This window comes from Procambarus clarkii, unplaced genomic scaffold (assembly GCF_040958095.1).
Source record: "Procambarus clarkii isolate CNS0578487 unplaced genomic scaffold, FALCON_Pclarkii_2.0 HiC_scaffold_116, whole genome shotgun sequence".
In the NCBI taxonomy this organism is placed as follows: Eukaryota; Metazoa; Arthropoda; class Malacostraca; order Decapoda; family Cambaridae; genus Procambarus; species Procambarus clarkii.
The window spans coordinates 1,077,206-1,094,585 of record NW_027189149.1 but is presented as its reverse complement, the minus strand read 5'-3'; the positions used below and the strand labels follow the sequence as shown (position 1 = coordinate 1,094,585).

Sequence of the window (17,380 nt, the reverse complement as noted above, 5' to 3'; positions counted from 1 at the left end):
TTAGGTTTCTCGATCATAGTAAACCCGTTGATTTAGAGTTTATTTGCACAATGACTACGTCATATTAGATGCCATTTAAATACCAAATCCAGTTCTCCACTAAATGCAGACACAAGTCTAACACTATTCAACCCATCTCTACCAGCCTTTTCATAACAAACCACTAAGCTATCTAAACCAGTTTCCACACTTATATAAATAGAGAAAAACTTCACCCTATATAACCTATCTCAGAAAACAAACAAAATCAATTAATATTGCACTAACTGGCAACCCCCCCCCCATTCATAAAATCAACTTCTTTCCTTCCACACCAACCATCGTATTTCTTTGCTCGCACATAATCTTTAATCTAAAGTTATTAAATGATATTACTCACCTCACTCTCCTTCTTTCTCCTTCTTTCTCCTTCCTTCCTTCCTTCCTTCCTTCCTTCCTTCCTTCCTTCCCTCTAACTCGTTGCAGTTGTTCAGCTTCGACCCATCAACCCGGACTCGACTGACTCACTTCTGCTGCTCGTTCCAAGGCTTTTTCCTCATACGATGTTGGCTGGTGTGAAGTAATTACTGCAATTCAAATTAACACGATTCATTAATGTACATAACCAATTAACATAATCGTCTCCTACTTGATTTTGACTAGTTGATCGGGTTGTTTTTGGTCTCCCCGAAGGGAGTGGACCGATCCCAGAGGTTACTGCAATACCGGGCCGATCCGCGGCAAAGGTGGAGCAAGCTCCTAGCACTTCGCCATGTTGCAAAAATCAGTTTAATATCGAGGATCCCACATGGGGATCGTATCAGATATTAAGCTGATAAGAACAGATACTACACTTTGATCTTAGCCAAAAGGCCGAGAAGCGATAGGATGCATGGTTGCTCTGCAACACCAGGCAACAATTGCGGCTAGAAACCACGTAGCGAGTTTCAATTGCAAAAGGGCATGTGATTATCGTTGAGTACTATTCGAATTCAAGCATACATATAAACGCCATGCAGTAAAGGCTTTAACCATTTCTTACCTGATCAATGAATTTATATATATATGCAAATTCATGATATTACATGGTTTCATTCATGAGTAGTGAATATGTAACTGGCGGCAAAGTGGTAAACAGACTCGCGTGGCGTTTCACGAATTCGCTCCTGGCCAGGGAGTATAGCGCTTAACTCTAATACATAAACCTCCATTTGTCATGTGTCTTAAGGTAGCTACAGCTTTTGAAAAGTACAATAACGAATTAAAAGTGCAAGGGGCCTGTTACGCCAACGCTCGTCAAAAAATATAAATAGGAGACGTTCTCTCTCTGATACCATAACAGAAAACGAACAGCACTATTACACGCCAACTATTCCATTTTTGTATATATATCACGACTTTTTCACATCTAACACTTTGCTTGATACATCGTTTTCACAAACCGGAGACGAGGCGAAGCGAGGCAGGGCTGGGTGGCGAGAGGCTAGAGGCTAGAGGCGAGAGGCGAGAGGCGAGAGGCGAGAGGCGAGAGACGAGAGACGAGAGACGAGAGACGAGAGACGAGAGACGAGAGACGAGAGACGAGAGACGAGAGACGAGAGACGAGAGACGAGAGACGAGAGACGAGAGACGAGAGACGAGAGACTAGAGACTAGAGACGAGAGACGAGAGACGAGAGACGAGAGACGTGACGTGATGCCATGCCATGCCATGCCATGCCATGCCATTCAATGCCTTGTGATTCAATACCATGCAGTTCAATGCGATGCGATGCAATGACATGCGATTCGATGCCATGCGAGGCGAGGCGAGGCGATGCATCATCTAACATAACGGGATTCCCTGGAAAACGACTCTGTTGTTGAATGAACAACAAAGTTAAGATATAAGAAGATGTAAGTAATTCGAGAAGTCTGAGTACTGTAGGTACTATAGCAAATTCATTGCTTAATATATGTGAATGTGTAAGGAATCCATCCATCGCTTTTACCGAGTATACAAATACTCGGTCATTGTTGGTGTTTAGGGAGGTAAATGAAGTATTGCAAAGCTAATTACGAAACTAGCTTTCACAATGACATTTGGTGGTTGGTCGCTTTGCAAATTATAGTAGATTCTATATCAATTTTATTCGTTATTTTACGTGAATGAATGTGTGCCTGCATACATTGCCTAAATAAAGAATGTAAATATACGTCGGTGGTGTTTAGAGGGGTGAATGAAGCATTTGAAATCTAAATAGGAAACTAGCATTCAAATGGAGAGGGGTGAGAGTGCAGGTGCGCTTGAACTTGGGTGGGTTCTGGGTTTCATTGACGTATATATTACAGGTGAATGTGTGCATCGAATGCTCGATTGAAGTATATAAATACACATTGTTAGTGTGTATTGAGGTAAATGATGGATTGTAAAGCTAATCAAGACACTGGAATTCACTTTGAGGCTAGTGGCTGGCCGGCTGGCAGGCAAGCGTGGAAGTGGCAAACGATCGTTGAGTTGCCGTGTAAAACCACACCAAAGCAACACCTCCCTCCATCTCAAGTCGAATTTCGTCTTTATTACGCATTGGTACATTCCAGCAATGGTAAATTAAATAGATAAACGTCTAATCTTGATGTATGTATGAATATAATTTCGCCGTCAGAGCCGACTAAGGAATTCCGAGTGATATACACACACACTCCTCCCTCCCTCCCTCCCTCCCTCACAAGGGAGAGTGAGTAATTCTGTAAAAAAAAGAAGAGCATGCCAACAATGGGTAACTATTATAGTTAGGTTCTCGATCATAGTAAACCCGTTGATTTAGAGTTTATTTGCACAATGACTACGTCATATTAGATGCCATTTAAATACCAAATCCAGTTCTCCACTAAATGCAGACACAAGTCTAACACTATTCAACCCATCTCTACCAGCCTTTTCATAACAAACCACTAAGCTATCTAAACCAGTTTCCACACTTATATAAATAGAGAAAAACTTCACCCTATATAACCTATCTCAGAAAACAAACAAAATCAATTAATATTGCACTAACTGGCAACCCCCCCCCCATTCATAAAATCAACTTCTTTCCTTCCACACCAACCATCGTATTTCTTTGCTCGCACATAATCTTTAATCTAAAGTTATTAAATGATATTACTCACCTCACTCTCCTTCTTTCTCCTTCTTTCTCCTTCCTTCCTTCCTTCCTTCCTTCCTTCCTTCCTTCCTTCCTTCCTCTAACTCGTTGCAGTTGTTCAGCTTCGACCCATCAAACCCGGACTCGACTGACTCACTTCTGCTGCTCGTTCCAAGGCTTTTTCCTCATACGATGTTGGCTGGTGTGAAGTAATTACTGCAATTCAAATTAACACGATTCATTAATGTACATAACCAATTAACATAATCGTCTCCTACTTGATTTTGACTAGTTGATAGGGTTGTTTTTGGTCTCCCCGAAGGGAGTGGACCGATCCCAGAGGTACTGCAATACCGGGCCGATCCGCGGCAAAGGTGGAGCAAGCTCCTAGCACTTCGCCATGTTGCAAAAATCAGTTTAATATCGAGGATCCCACATGGGGATCGTATCAGATATTAAGCTGATAAGAACAGATACTACACTTTGATCTTAGCCAAAAGGCCGAGAAGCGATAGGATGCATGGTTGCTCTGCAACACCAGGCAACAATTGCGGCTAGAAACCACGTAGCGAGTTTCAATTGCAAAAGGGCATGTGATTATCGTTGAGTACTATTCGAATTCAAGCATACATATAAACGCCATGCAGTAAAGGCTTTAACCATTTCTTACCTGATCAATGAATTTATATATATATGCAAATTCATGATATTACATGGTTTCATTCATGAGTAGTGAATATGTAACTGGCGGCAAAGTGGTAAACAGACTCGCGTGGCGTTTCACGAATTCGCTCCTGGCCAGGGAGTATAGCGCTTAACTCTAATACATAAACCTCCATTTGTCATGTGTCTTAAGGTAGCTACAGCTTTTGAAAAGTACAATAACGAATTAAAAGTGCAAGGGGCCTGTTACGCCAACGCTCGTCAAAAAATATAAATAGGAGACGTTCTCTCTCTGATACCATAACAGAAAACGAACAGCACTATTACACGCCAACTATTCCATTTTTGTATATATATCACGACTTTTTCACATCTAACACTTTGCTTGATACATCGTTTTCACAAACCGGAGACGAGGCGAAGCGAGGCAGGGCTGGGTGGCGAGAGGCTAGAGGCTAGAGGCGAGAGGCGAGAGGCGAGAGGCGAGAGGCGAGAGACGAGAGACGAGAGACGAGAGACGAGAGACGAGAGACGAGAGACGAGAGACGAGAGACGAGAGACGAGAGACGAGAGACGAGAGACGAGAGACGAGAGACGAGAGACTAGAGACTAGAGACTAGAGACGAGAGACGAGAGACGAGAGACGAGAGACGTGACGTGATGCCATGCCATGCCATGCCATGCCATGCCATTCAATGCCTTGTGATTCAATACCATGCAGTTCAATGCGATGCGATGCAATGACATGCGATTCGATGCCATGCGAGGCGAGGCGAGGCGATGCATCATCTAACATAACGGGATTCCCTGGAAAACGACTCTGTTGTTGAATGAACAACAAAGTTAAGATATAAGAAGATGTAAGTAATTCGAGAAGTCTGAGTACTGTAGGTACTATAGCAAATTCATTGCTTAATATATGTGAATGTGTAAGGAATCCATCCATCGCTTTTACCGAGTATACAAATACTCGGTCATTGTTGGTGTTTAGGGAGGTAAATGAAGTATTGCAAAGCTAATTACGAAACTAGCTTTCACAATGACATTTGGTGGTTGGTCGCTTTGCAAATTATAGTAGATTCTATATCAATTTTATTCGTTATTTTACGTGAATGAATGTGTGCCTGCATACATTGCCTAAATAAAGAATGTAAATATACGTCGGTGGTGTTTAGAGGGGTGAATGAAGCATTTGAAATCTAAATAGGAAACTAGCATTCAAATGGAGAGGGGTGAGAGTGCAGGTGCGCTTGAACTTGGGTGGGTTCTGGGTTTCATTGACGTATATATTACAGGTGAATGTGTGCATCGAATGCTCGATTGAAGTATATAAATACACATTGTTAGTGTGTATTGAGGTAAATGATGGATTGTAAAGCTAATCAAGACACTGGAATTCACTTTGAGGCTAGTGGCTGGCCGGCTGGCAGGCAAGCGTGGAAGTGGCAAACGATCGTTGAGTTGCCGTGTAAAACCACACCAAAGCAACACCTCCCTCCATCTCAAGTCGAATTTCGTCTTTATTACGCATTGGTACATTCCAGCAATGGTAAATTAAATAGATAAACGTCTAATCTTGATGTATGTATGAATATAATTTCGCCGTCAGAGCCGACTAAGGAATTCCGAGTGATATACACACACACTCCTCCCTCCCTCCCTCCCTCCCTCACAAGGGAGAGTGAGTAATTCTGTAAAAAAAAGAAGAGCATGCCAACAATGGGTAACTATTATAGTTAGGTTCTCGATCATAGTAAACCCGTTGATTTAGAGTTTATTTGCACAATGACTACGTCATATTAGATGCCATTTAAATACCAAATCCAGTTCTCCACTAAATGCAGACACAAGTCTAACACTATTCAACCCATCTCTACCAGCCTTTTCATAACAAACCACTAAGCTATCTAAACCAGTTTCCACACTTATATAAATAGAGAAAAACTTCACCCTATATAACCTATCTCAGAAAACAAACAAAATCAATTAATATTGCACTAACTGGCAACCCCCCCCCCATTCATAAAATCAACTTCTTTCCTTCCACACCAACCATCGTATTTCTTTGCTCGCACATAATCTTTAATCTAAAGTTATTAAATGATATTACTCACCTCACTCTCCTTCTTTCTCCTTCTTTCTCCTTCCTTCCTTCCTTCCTTCCTTCCTTCCTTCCTTCCTTCCCTCTAACTCGTTGCAGTTGTTCAGCTTCGACCCATCAAACCCGGACTCGACTGACTCACTTCTGCTGCTCGTTCCAAGGCTTTTTCCTCATACGATGTTGGCTGGTGTGAAGTAATTACTGCAATTCAAATTAACACGATTCATTAATGTACATAACCAATTAACATAATCGTCTCCTACTTGATTTTGACTAGTTGATAGGGTTGTTTTTGGTCTCCCCGAAGGGAGTGGACCGATCCCAGAGGTACTGCAATACCGGGCCGATCCGCGGCAAAGGTGGAGCAAGCTCCTAGCACTTCGCCATGTTGCAAAAATCAGTTTAATATCGAGGATCCCACATGGGGATCGTATCAGATATTAAGCTGATAAGAACAGATACTACACTTTGATCTTAGCCAAAAGGCCGAGAAGCGATAGGATGCATGGTTGCTCTGCAACACCAGGCAACAATTGCGGCTAGAAACCACGTAGCGAGTTTCAATTGCAAAAGGGCATGTGATTATCGTTGAGTACTATTCGAATTCAAGCATACATATAAACGCCATGCAGTAAAGGCTTTAACCATTTCTTACCTGATCAATGAATTTATATATATATGCAAATTCATGATATTACATGGTTTCATTCATGAGTAGTGAATATGTAACTGGCGGCAAAGTGGTAAACAGACTCGCGTGGCGTTTCACGAATTCGCTCCTGGCCAGGGAGTATAGCGCTTAACTCTAATACATAAACCTCCATTTGTCATGTGTCTTAAGGTAGCTACAGCTTTTGAAAAGTACAATAACGAATTAAAAGTGCAAGGGGCCTGTTACGCCAACGCTCGTCAAAAAATATAAATAGGAGACGTTCTCTCTCTGATACCATAACAGAAAACGAACAGCACTATTACACGCCAACTATTCCATTTTTGTATATATATCACGACTTTTTCACATCTAACACTTTGCTTGATACATCGTTTTCACAAACCGGAGACGAGGCGAAGCGAGGCAGGGCTGGGTGGCGAGAGGCTAGAGGCTAGAGGCGAGAGGCGAGAGGCGAGAGGCGAGAGGCGAGAGACGAGAGACGAGAGACGAGAGACGAGAGACGAGAGACGAGAGACGAGAGACGAGAGACGAGAGACGAGAGACGAGAGACGAGAGACGAGAGACGAGAGACGAGAGACTAGAGACTAGAGACTAGAGACGAGAGACGAGAGACGAGAGACGAGAGACGTGACGTGATGCCATGCCATGCCATGCCATGCCATGCCATTCAATGCCTTGTGATTCAATACCATGCAGTTCAATGCGATGCGATGCAATGACATGCGATTCGATGCCATGCGAGGCGAGGCGAGGCGATGCATCATCTAACATAACGGGATTCCCTGGAAAACGACTCTGTTGTTGAATGAACAACAAAGTTAAGATATAAGAAGATGTAAGTAATTCGAGAAGTCTGAGTACTGTAGGTACTATAGCAAATTCATTGCTTAATATATGTGAATGTGTAAGGAATCCATCCATCGCTTTTACCGAGTATACAAATACTCGGTCATTGTTGGTGTTTAGGGAGGTAAATGAAGTATTGCAAAGCTAATTACGAAACTAGCTTTCACAATGACATTTGGTGGTTGGTCGCTTTGCAAATTATAGTAGATTCTATATCAATTTTATTCGTTATTTTACGTGAATGAATGTGTGCCTGCATACATTGCCTAAATAAAGAATGTAAATATACGTCGGTGGTGTTTAGAGGGGTGAATGAAGCATTTGAAATCTAAATAGGAAACTAGCATTCAAATGGAGAGGGGTGAGAGTGCAGGTGCGCTTGAACTTGGGTGGGTTCTGGGTTTCATTGACGTATATATTACAGGTGAATGTGTGCATCGAATGCTCGATTGAAGTATATAAATACACATTGTTAGTGTGTATTGAGGTAAATGATGGATTGTAAAGCTAATCAAGACACTGGAATTCACTTTGAGGCTAGTGGCTGGCCGGCTGGCAGGCAAGCGTGGAAGTGGCAAACGATCGTTGAGTTGCCGTGTAAAACCACACCAAAGCAACACCTCCCTCCATCTCAAGTCGAATTTCGTCTTTATTACGCATTGGTACATTCCAGCAATGGTAAATTAAATAGATAAACGTCTAATCTTGATGTATGTATGAATATAATTTCGCCGTCAGAGCCGACTAAGGAATTCCGAGTGATATACACACACACTCCTCCCTCCCTCCCTCCCTCCCTCACAAGGGAGAGTGAGTAATTCTGTAAAAAAAAGAAGAGCATGCCAACAATGGGTAACTATTATAGTTAGGTTCTCGATCATAGTAAACCCGTTGATTTAGAGTTTATTTGCACAATGACTACGTCATATTAGATGCCATTTAAATACCAAATCCAGTTCTCCACTAAATGCAGACACAAGTCTAACACTATTCAACCCATCTCTACCAGCCTTTTCATAACAAACCACTAAGCTATCTAAACCAGTTTCCACACTTATATAAATAGAGAAAAACTTCACCCTATATAACCTATCTCAGAAAACAAACAAAATCAATTAATATTGCACTAACTGGCAACCCCCCCCCCCATTCATAAAATCAACTTCTTTCCTTCCACACCAACCATCGTATTTCTTTGCTCGCACATAATCTTTAATCTAAAGTTATTAAATGATATTACTCACCTCACTCTCCTTCTTTCTCCTTCTTTCTCCTTCCTTCCTTCCTTCCTTCCTTCCTTCCTTCCTTCCTTCCTTCCCTCTAACTCGTTGCAGTTGTTCAGCTTCGACCCATCAAACCCGGACTCGACTGACTCACTTCTGCTGCTCGTTCCAAGGCTTTTTCCTCATACGATGTTGGCTGGTGTGAAGTAATTACTGCAATTCAAATTAACACGATTCATTAATGTACATAACCAATTAACATAATCGTCTCCTACTTGATTTTGACTAGTTGATAGGGTTGTTTTTGGTCTCCCCGAAGGGAGTGGACCGATCCCAGAGGTACTGCAATACCGGGCCGATCCGCGGCAAAGGTGGAGCAAGCTCCTAGCACTTCGCCATGTTGCAAAAATCAGTTTAATATCGAGGATCCCACATGGGGATCGTATCAGATATTAAGCTGATAAGAACAGATACTACACTTTGATCTTAGCCAAAAGGCCGAGAAGCGATAGGATGCATGGTTGCTCTGCAACACCAGGCAACAATTGCGGCTAGAAACCACGTAGCGAGTTTCAATTGCAAAAGGGCATGTGATTATCGTTGAGTACTATTCGAATTCAAGCATACATATAAACGCCATGCAGTAAAGGCTTTAACCATTTCTTACCTGATCAATGAATTTATATATATATGCAAATTCATGATATTACATGGTTTCATTCATGAGTAGTGAATATGTAACTGGCGGCAAAGTGGTAAACAGACTCGCGTGGCGTTTCACGAATTCGCTCCTGGCCAGGGAGTATAGCGCTTAACTCTAATACATAAACCTCCATTTGTCATGTGTCTTAAGGTAGCTACAGCTTTTGAAAAGTACAATAACGAATTAAAAGTGCAAGGGGCCTGTTACGCCAACGCTCGTCAAAAAATATAAATAGGAGACGTTCTCTCTCTGATACCATAACAGAAAACGAACAGCACTATTACACGCCAACTATTCCATTTTTGTATATATATCACGACTTTTTCACATCTAACACTTTGCTTGATACATCGTTTTCACAAACCGGAGACGAGGCGAAGCGAGGCAGGGCTGGGTGGCGAGAGGCTAGAGGCTAGAGGCGAGAGGCGAGAGGCGAGAGGCGAGAGGCGAGAGACGAGAGACGAGAGACGAGAGACGAGAGACGAGAGACGAGAGACGAGAGACGAGAGACGAGAGACGAGAGACGAGAGACGAGAGACGAGAGACGAGAGACGAGAGACTAGAGACTAGAGACTAGAGACGAGAGACGAGAGACGAGAGACGAGAGACGTGACGTGATGCCATGCCATGCCATGCCATGCCATGCCATTCAATGCCTTGTGATTCAATACCATGCAGTTCAATGCGATGCGATGCAATGACATGCGATTCGATGCCATGCGAGGCGAGGCGAGGCGATGCATCATCTAACATAACGGGATTCCCTGGAAAACGACTCTGTTGTTGAATGAACAACAAAGTTAAGATATAAGAAGATGTAAGTAATTCGAGAAGTCTGAGTACTGTAGGTACTATAGCAAATTCATTGCTTAATATATGTGAATGTGTAAGGAATCCATCCATCGCTTTTACCGAGTATACAAATACTCGGTCATTGTTGGTGTTTAGGGAGGTAAATGAAGTATTGCAAAGCTAATTACGAAACTAGCTTTCACAATGACATTTGGTGGTTGGTCGCTTTGCAAATTATAGTAGATTCTATATCAATTTTATTCGTTATTTTACGTGAATGAATGTGTGCCTGCATACATTGCCTAAATAAAGAATGTAAATATACGTCGGTGGTGTTTAGAGGGGTGAATGAAGCATTTGAAATCTAAATAGGAAACTAGCATTCAAATGGAGAGGGGTGAGAGTGCAGGTGCGCTTGAACTTGGGTGGGTTCTGGGTTTCATTGACGTATATATTACAGGTGAATGTGTGCATCGAATGCTCGATTGAAGTATATAAATACACATTGTTAGTGTGTATTGAGGTAAATGATGGATTGTAAAGCTAATCAAGACACTGGAATTCACTTTGAGGCTAGTGGCTGGCCGGCTGGCAGGCAAGCGTGGAAGTGGCAAACGATCGTTGAGTTGCCGTGTAAAACCACACCAAAGCAACACCTCCCTCCATCTCAAGTCGAATTTCGTCTTTATTACGCATTGGTACATTCCAGCAATGGTAAATTAAATAGATAAACGTCTAATCTTGATGTATGTATGAATATAATTTCGCCGTCAGAGCCGACTAAGGAATTCCGAGTGATATACACACACACTCCTCCCTCCCTCCCTCCCTCCCTCACAAGGGAGAGTGAGTAATTCTGTAAAAAAAAGAAGAGCATGCCAACAATGGGTAACTATTATAGTTAGGTTCTCGATCATAGTAAACCCGTTGATTTAGAGTTTATTTGCACAATGACTACGTCATATTAGATGCCATTTAAATACCAAATCCAGTTCTCCACTAAATGCAGACACAAGTCTAACACTATTCAACCCATCTCTACCAGCCTTTTCATAACAAACCACTAAGCTATCTAAACCAGTTTCCACACTTATATAAATAGAGAAAAACTTCACCCTATATAACCTATCTCAGAAAACAAACAAAATCAATTAATATTGCACTAACTGGCAACCCCCCCCCCCATTCATAAAATCAACTTCTTTCCTTCCACACCAACCATCGTATTTCTTTGCTCGCACATAATCTTTAATCTAAAGTTATTAAATGATATTACTCACCTCACTCTCCTTCTTTCTCCTTCTTTCTCCTTCCTTCCTTCCTTCCTTCCTTCCTTCCTTCCTTCCTTCCCTCTAACTCGTTGCAGTTGTTCAGCTTCGACCCATCAAACCCGGACTCGACTGACTCACTTCTGCTGCTCGTTCCAAGGCTTTTTCCTCATACGATGTTGGCTGGTGTGAAGTAATTACTGCAATTCAAATTAACACGATTCATTAATGTACATAACCAATTAACATAATCGTCTCCTACTTGATTTTGACTAGTTGATAGGGTTGTTTTTGGTCTCCCCGAAGGGAGTGGACCGATCCCAGAGGTACTGCAATACCGGGCCGATCCGCGGCAAAGGTGGAGCAAGCTCCTAGCACTTCGCCATGTTGCAAAAATCAGTTTAATATCGAGGATCCCACATGGGGATCGTATCAGATATTAAGCTGATAAGAACAGATACTACACTTTGATCTTAGCCAAAAGGCCGAGAAGCGATAGGATGCATGGTTGCTCTGCAACACCAGGCAACAATTGCGGCTAGAAACCACGTAGCGAGTTTCAATTGCAAAAGGGCATGTGATTATCGTTGAGTACTATTCGAATTCAAGCATACATATAAACGCCATGCAGTAAAGGCTTTAACCATTTCTTACCTGATCAATGAATTTATATATATATGCAAATTCATGATATTACATGGTTTCATTCATGAGTAGTGAATATGTAACTGGCGGCAAAGTGGTAAACAGACTCGCGTGGCGTTTCACGAATTCGCTCCTGGCCAGGGAGTATAGCGCTTAACTCTAATACATAAACCTCCATTTGTCATGTGTCTTAAGGTAGCTACAGCTTTTGAAAAGTACAATAACGAATTAAAAGTGCAAGGGGCCTGTTACGCCAACGCTCGTCAAAAAATATAAATAGGAGACGTTCTCTCTCTGATACCATAACAGAAAACGAACAGCACTATTACACGCCAACTATTCCATTTTTGTATATATATCACGACTTTTTCACATCTAACACTTTGCTTGATACATCGTTTTCACAAACCGGAGACGAGGCGAAGCGAGGCAGGGCTGGGTGGCGAGAGGCTAGAGGCTAGAGGCGAGAGGCGAGAGGCGAGAGGCGAGAGGCGAGAGACGAGAGACGAGAGACGAGAGACGAGAGACGAGAGACGAGAGACGAGAGACGAGAGACGAGAGACGAGAGACGAGAGACGAGAGACGAGAGACGAGAGACGAGAGACTAGAGACTAGAGACTAGAGACGAGAGACGAGAGACGAGAGACGAGAGACGTGACGTGATGCCATGCCATGCCATGCCATGCCATGCCATTCAATGCCTTGTGATTCAATACCATGCAGTTCAATGCGATGCGATGCAATGACATGCGATTCGATGCCATGCGAGGCGAGGCGAGGCGATGCATCATCTAACATAACGGGATTCCCTGGAAAACGACTCTGTTGTTGAATGAACAACAAAGTTAAGATATAAGAAGATGTAAGTAATTCGAGAAGTCTGAGTACTGTAGGTACTATAGCAAATTCATTGCTTAATATATGTGAATGTGTAAGGAATCCATCCATCGCTTTTACCGAGTATACAAATACTCGGTCATTGTTGGTGTTTAGGGAGGTAAATGAAGTATTGCAAAGCTAATTACGAAACTAGCTTTCACAATGACATTTGGTGGTTGGTCGCTTTGCAAATTATAGTAGATTCTATATCAATTTTATTCGTTATTTTACGTGAATGAATGTGTGCCTGCATACATTGCCTAAATAAAGAATGTAAATATACGTCGGTGGTGTTTAGAGGGGTGAATGAAGCATTTGAAATCTAAATAGGAAACTAGCATTCAAATGGAGAGGGGTGAGAGTGCAGGTGCGCTTGAACTTGGGTGGGTTCTGGGTTTCATTGACGTATATATTACAGGTGAATGTGTGCATCGAATGCTCGATTGAAGTATATAAATACACATTGTTAGTGTGTATTGAGGTAAATGATGGATTGTAAAGCTAATCAAGACACTGGAATTCACTTTGAGGCTAGTGGCTGGCCGGCTGGCAGGCAAGCGTGGAAGTGGCAAACGATCGTTGAGTTGCCGTGTAAAACCACACCAAAGCAACACCTCCCTCCATCTCAAGTCGAATTTCGTCTTTATTACGCATTGGTACATTCCAGCAATGGTAAATTAAATAGATAAACGTCTAATCTTGATGTATGTATGAATATAATTTCGCCGTCAGAGCCGACTAAGGAATTCCGAGTGATATACACACACACTCCTCCCTCCCTCCCTCCCTCCCTCACAAGGGAGAGTGAGTAATTCTGTAAAAAAAAGAAGAGCATGCCAACAATGGGTAACTATTATAGTTAGGTTCTCGATCATAGTAAACCCGTTGATTTAGAGTTTATTTGCACAATGACTACGTCATATTAGATGCCATTTAAATACCAAATCCAGTTCTCCACTAAATGCAGACACAAGTCTAACACTATTCAACCCATCTCTACCAGCCTTTTCATAACAAACCACTAAGCTATCTAAACCAGTTTCCACACTTATATAAATAGAGAAAAACTTCACCCTATATAACCTATCTCAGAAAACAAACAAAATCAATTAATATTGCACTAACTGGCAACCCCCCCCCCCATTCATAAAATCAACTTCTTTCCTTCCACACCAACCATCGTATTTCTTTGCTCGCACATAATCTTTAATCTAAAGTTATTAAATGATATTACTCACCTCACTCTCCTTCTTTCTCCTTCTTTCTCCTTCCTTCCTTCCTTCCTTCCTTCCTTCCTTCCTTCCTTCCTTCCCTCTAACTCGTTGCAGTTGTTCAGCTTCGACCCATCAAACCCGGACTCGACTGACTCACTTCTGCTGCTCGTTCCAAGGCTTTTTCCTCATACGATGTTGGCTGGTGTGAAGTAATTACTGCAATTCAAATTAACACGATTCATTAATGTACATAACCAATTAACATAATCGTCTCCTACTTGATTTTGACTAGTTGATAGGGTTGTTTTTGGTCTCCCCGAAGGGAGTGGACCGATCCCAGAGGTACTGCAATACCGGGCCGATCCGCGGCAAAGGTGGAGCAAGCTCCTAGCACTTCGCCATGTTGCAAAAATCAGTTTAATATCGAGGATCCCACATGGGGATCGTATCAGATATTAAGCTGATAAGAACAGATACTACACTTTGATCTTAGCCAAAAGGCCGAGAAGCGATAGGATGCATGGTTGCTCTGCAACACCAGGCAACAATTGCGGCTAGAAACCACGTAGCGAGTTTCAATTGCAAAAGGGCATGTGATTATCGTTGAGTACTATTCGAATTCAAGCATACATATAAACGCCATGCAGTAAAGGCTTTAACCATTTCTTACCTGATCAATGAATTTATATATATATGCAAATTCATGATATTACATGGTTTCATTCATGAGTAGTGAATATGTAACTGGCGGCAAAGTGGTAAACAGACTCGCGTGGCGTTTCACGAATTCGCTCCTGGCCAGGGAGTATAGCGCTTAACTCTAATACATAAACCTCCATTTGTCATGTGTCTTAAGGTAGCTACAGCTTTTGAAAAGTACAATAACGAATTAAAAGTGCAAGGGGCCTGTTACGCCAACGCTCGTCAAAAAATATAAATAGGAGACGTTCTCTCTCTGATACCATAACAGAAAACGAACAGCACTATTACACGCCAACTATTCCATTTTTGTATATATATCACGACTTTTTCACATCTAACACTTTGCTTGATACATCGTTTTCACAAACCGGAGACGAGGCGAAGCGAGGCAGGGCTGGGTGGCGAGAGGCTAGAGGCTAGAGGCGAGAGGCGAGAGGCGAGAGGCGAGAGGCGAGAGACGAGAGACGAGAGACGAGAGACGAGAGACGAGAGACGAGAGACGAGAGACGAGAGACGAGAGACGAGAGACGAGAGACGAGAGACGAGAGACGAGAGACGAGAGACGAGAGACTAGAGACTAGAGACTAGAGACGAGAGACGAGAGACGAGAGACGAGAGACGTGACGTGATGCCATGCCATGCCATGCCATGCCATGCCATTCAATGCCTTGTGATTCAATACCATGCAGTTCAATGCGATGCGATGCAATGACATGCGATTCGATGCCATGCGAGGCGAGGCGAGGCGATGCATCATCTAACATAACGGGATTCCCTGGAAAACGACTCTGTTGTTGAATGAACAACAAAGTTAAGATATAAGAAGATGTAAGTAATTCGAGAAGTCTGAGTACTGTAGGTACTATAGCAAATTCATTGCTTAATATATGTGAATGTGTAAGGAATCCATCCATCGCTTTTACCGAGTATACAAATACTCGGTCATTGTTGGTGTTTAGGGAGGTAAATGAAGTATTGCAAAGCTAATTACGAAACTAGCTTTCACAATGACATTTGGTGGTTGGTCGCTTTGCAAATTATAGTAGATTCTATATCAATTTTATTCGTTATTTTACGTGAATGAATGTGTGCCTGCATACATTGCCTAAATAAAGAATGTAAATATACGTCGGTGGTGTTTAGAGGGGTGAATGAAGCATTTGAAATCTAAATAGGAAACTAGCATTCAAATGGAGAGGGGTGAGAGTGCAGGTGCGCTTGAACTTGGGTGGGTTCTGGGTTTCATTGACGTATATATTACAGGTGAATGTGTGCATCGAATGCTCGATTGAAGTATATAAATACACATTGTTAGTGTGTATTGAGGTAAATGATGGATTGTAAAGCTAATCAAGACACTGGAATTCACTTTGAGGCTAGTGGCTGGCCGGCTGGCAGGCAAGCGTGGAAGTGGCAAACGATCGTTGAGTTGCCGTGTAAAACCACACCAAAGCAACACCTCCCTCCATCTCAAGTCGAATTTCGTCTTTATTACGCATTGGTACATTCCAGCAATGGTAAATTAAATAGATAAACGTCTAATCTTGATGTATGTATGAATATAATTTCGCCGTCAGAGCCGACTAAGGAATTCCGAGTGATATACACACACACTCCTCCCTCCCTCCCTCCCTCCCTCACAAGGGAGAGTGAGTAATTCTGTAAAAAAAAGAAGAGCATGCCAACAATGGGTAACTATTATAGTTAGGTTCTCGATCATAGTAAACCCGTTGATTTAGAGTTTATTTGCACAATGACTACGTCATATTAGATGCCATTTAAATACCAAATCCAGTTCTCCACTAAATGCAGACACAAGTCTAACACTATTCAACCCATCTCTACCAGCCTTTTCATAACAAACCACTAAGCTATCTAAACCAGTTTCCACACTTATATAAATAGAGAAAAACTTCACCCTATATAACCTATCTCAGAAAACAAACAAAATCAATTAATATTGCACTAACTGGCAACCCCCCCCCCCATTCATAAAATCAACTTCTTTCCTTCCACACCAACCATCGTATTTCTTTGCTCGCACATAATCTTTAATCTAAAGTTATTAAATGATATTACTCACCTCACTCTCCTTCTTTCTCCTTCTTTCTCCTTCCTTCCTTCCTTCCTTCCTTCCTTCCTTCCTTCCTTCCCTCTAACTCGTTGCAGTTGTTCAGCTTCGACCCATCAAACCCGGACTCGACTGACTCACTTCTGCTGCTCGTTCCAAGGCTTTTTCCTCATACGATGTTGGCTGGTGTGAAGTAATTACTGCAATTCAAATTAACACGATTCATTAATGTACATAACCAATTAACATAATCGTCTCCTACTTGATTTTGACTAGTTGATAGGGTTGTTTTTGGTCTCCCCGAAGGGAGTGGACCGATCCCAGAGGTACTGCAATACCGGGCCGATCCGCGGCAAAGGTGGAGCAAGCTCCTAGCACTTCGCCATGTTGCAAAAATCAGTTTAATATCGAGGATCCCACATGGGGATCGTATCAGATATTAAGCTGATAAGAACAGATACTACACTTTGATCTTAGCCAAAAGGCCGAGAAGCGAT

At 42.2% G+C, this 17,380-nt stretch overlaps 7 non-coding genes across 7 annotated transcripts; all 7 read right to left on the bottom strand.

The window, feature by feature from the left end:
- Nucleotides 1-670: 670 nt before the first annotated feature.
- LOC138360705 (U2 spliceosomal RNA) lies at nt 671-864 on the bottom strand. Its single transcript, XR_011226595.1, has one exon. It is a non-coding gene; the product is annotated as a U2 spliceosomal RNA (small nuclear RNA).
- A 2,559-nt stretch (nt 865-3,423) lies between these two features.
- On the bottom strand, nt 3,424-3,616 carry LOC138360678 (U2 spliceosomal RNA). Its single transcript, XR_011226570.1, has one exon. It is a non-coding gene; the product is annotated as a U2 spliceosomal RNA (small nuclear RNA).
- A 2,556-nt stretch (nt 3,617-6,172) lies between these two features.
- LOC138360677 (U2 spliceosomal RNA) lies at nt 6,173-6,365 on the bottom strand. The gene has a single exon (XR_011226569.1). It is a non-coding gene; the product is annotated as a U2 spliceosomal RNA (small nuclear RNA).
- Nucleotides 6,366-8,926: 2,561 nt separating this feature from the next.
- On the bottom strand, nt 8,927-9,119 carry LOC138360675 (U2 spliceosomal RNA). The gene has a single exon (XR_011226567.1). It is a non-coding gene; the product is annotated as a U2 spliceosomal RNA (small nuclear RNA).
- A 2,557-nt stretch (nt 9,120-11,676) lies between these two features.
- LOC138360674 (U2 spliceosomal RNA) lies at nt 11,677-11,869 on the bottom strand. Its single transcript, XR_011226566.1, has one exon. It is a non-coding gene; the product is annotated as a U2 spliceosomal RNA (small nuclear RNA).
- A 2,561-nt stretch (nt 11,870-14,430) lies between these two features.
- LOC138360673 (U2 spliceosomal RNA) lies at nt 14,431-14,623 on the bottom strand. The gene has a single exon (XR_011226565.1). It is a non-coding gene; the product is annotated as a U2 spliceosomal RNA (small nuclear RNA).
- Nucleotides 14,624-17,187: 2,564 nt separating this feature from the next.
- On the bottom strand, nt 17,188-17,380 carry LOC138360672 (U2 spliceosomal RNA). The gene has a single exon (XR_011226564.1). It is a non-coding gene; the product is annotated as a U2 spliceosomal RNA (small nuclear RNA).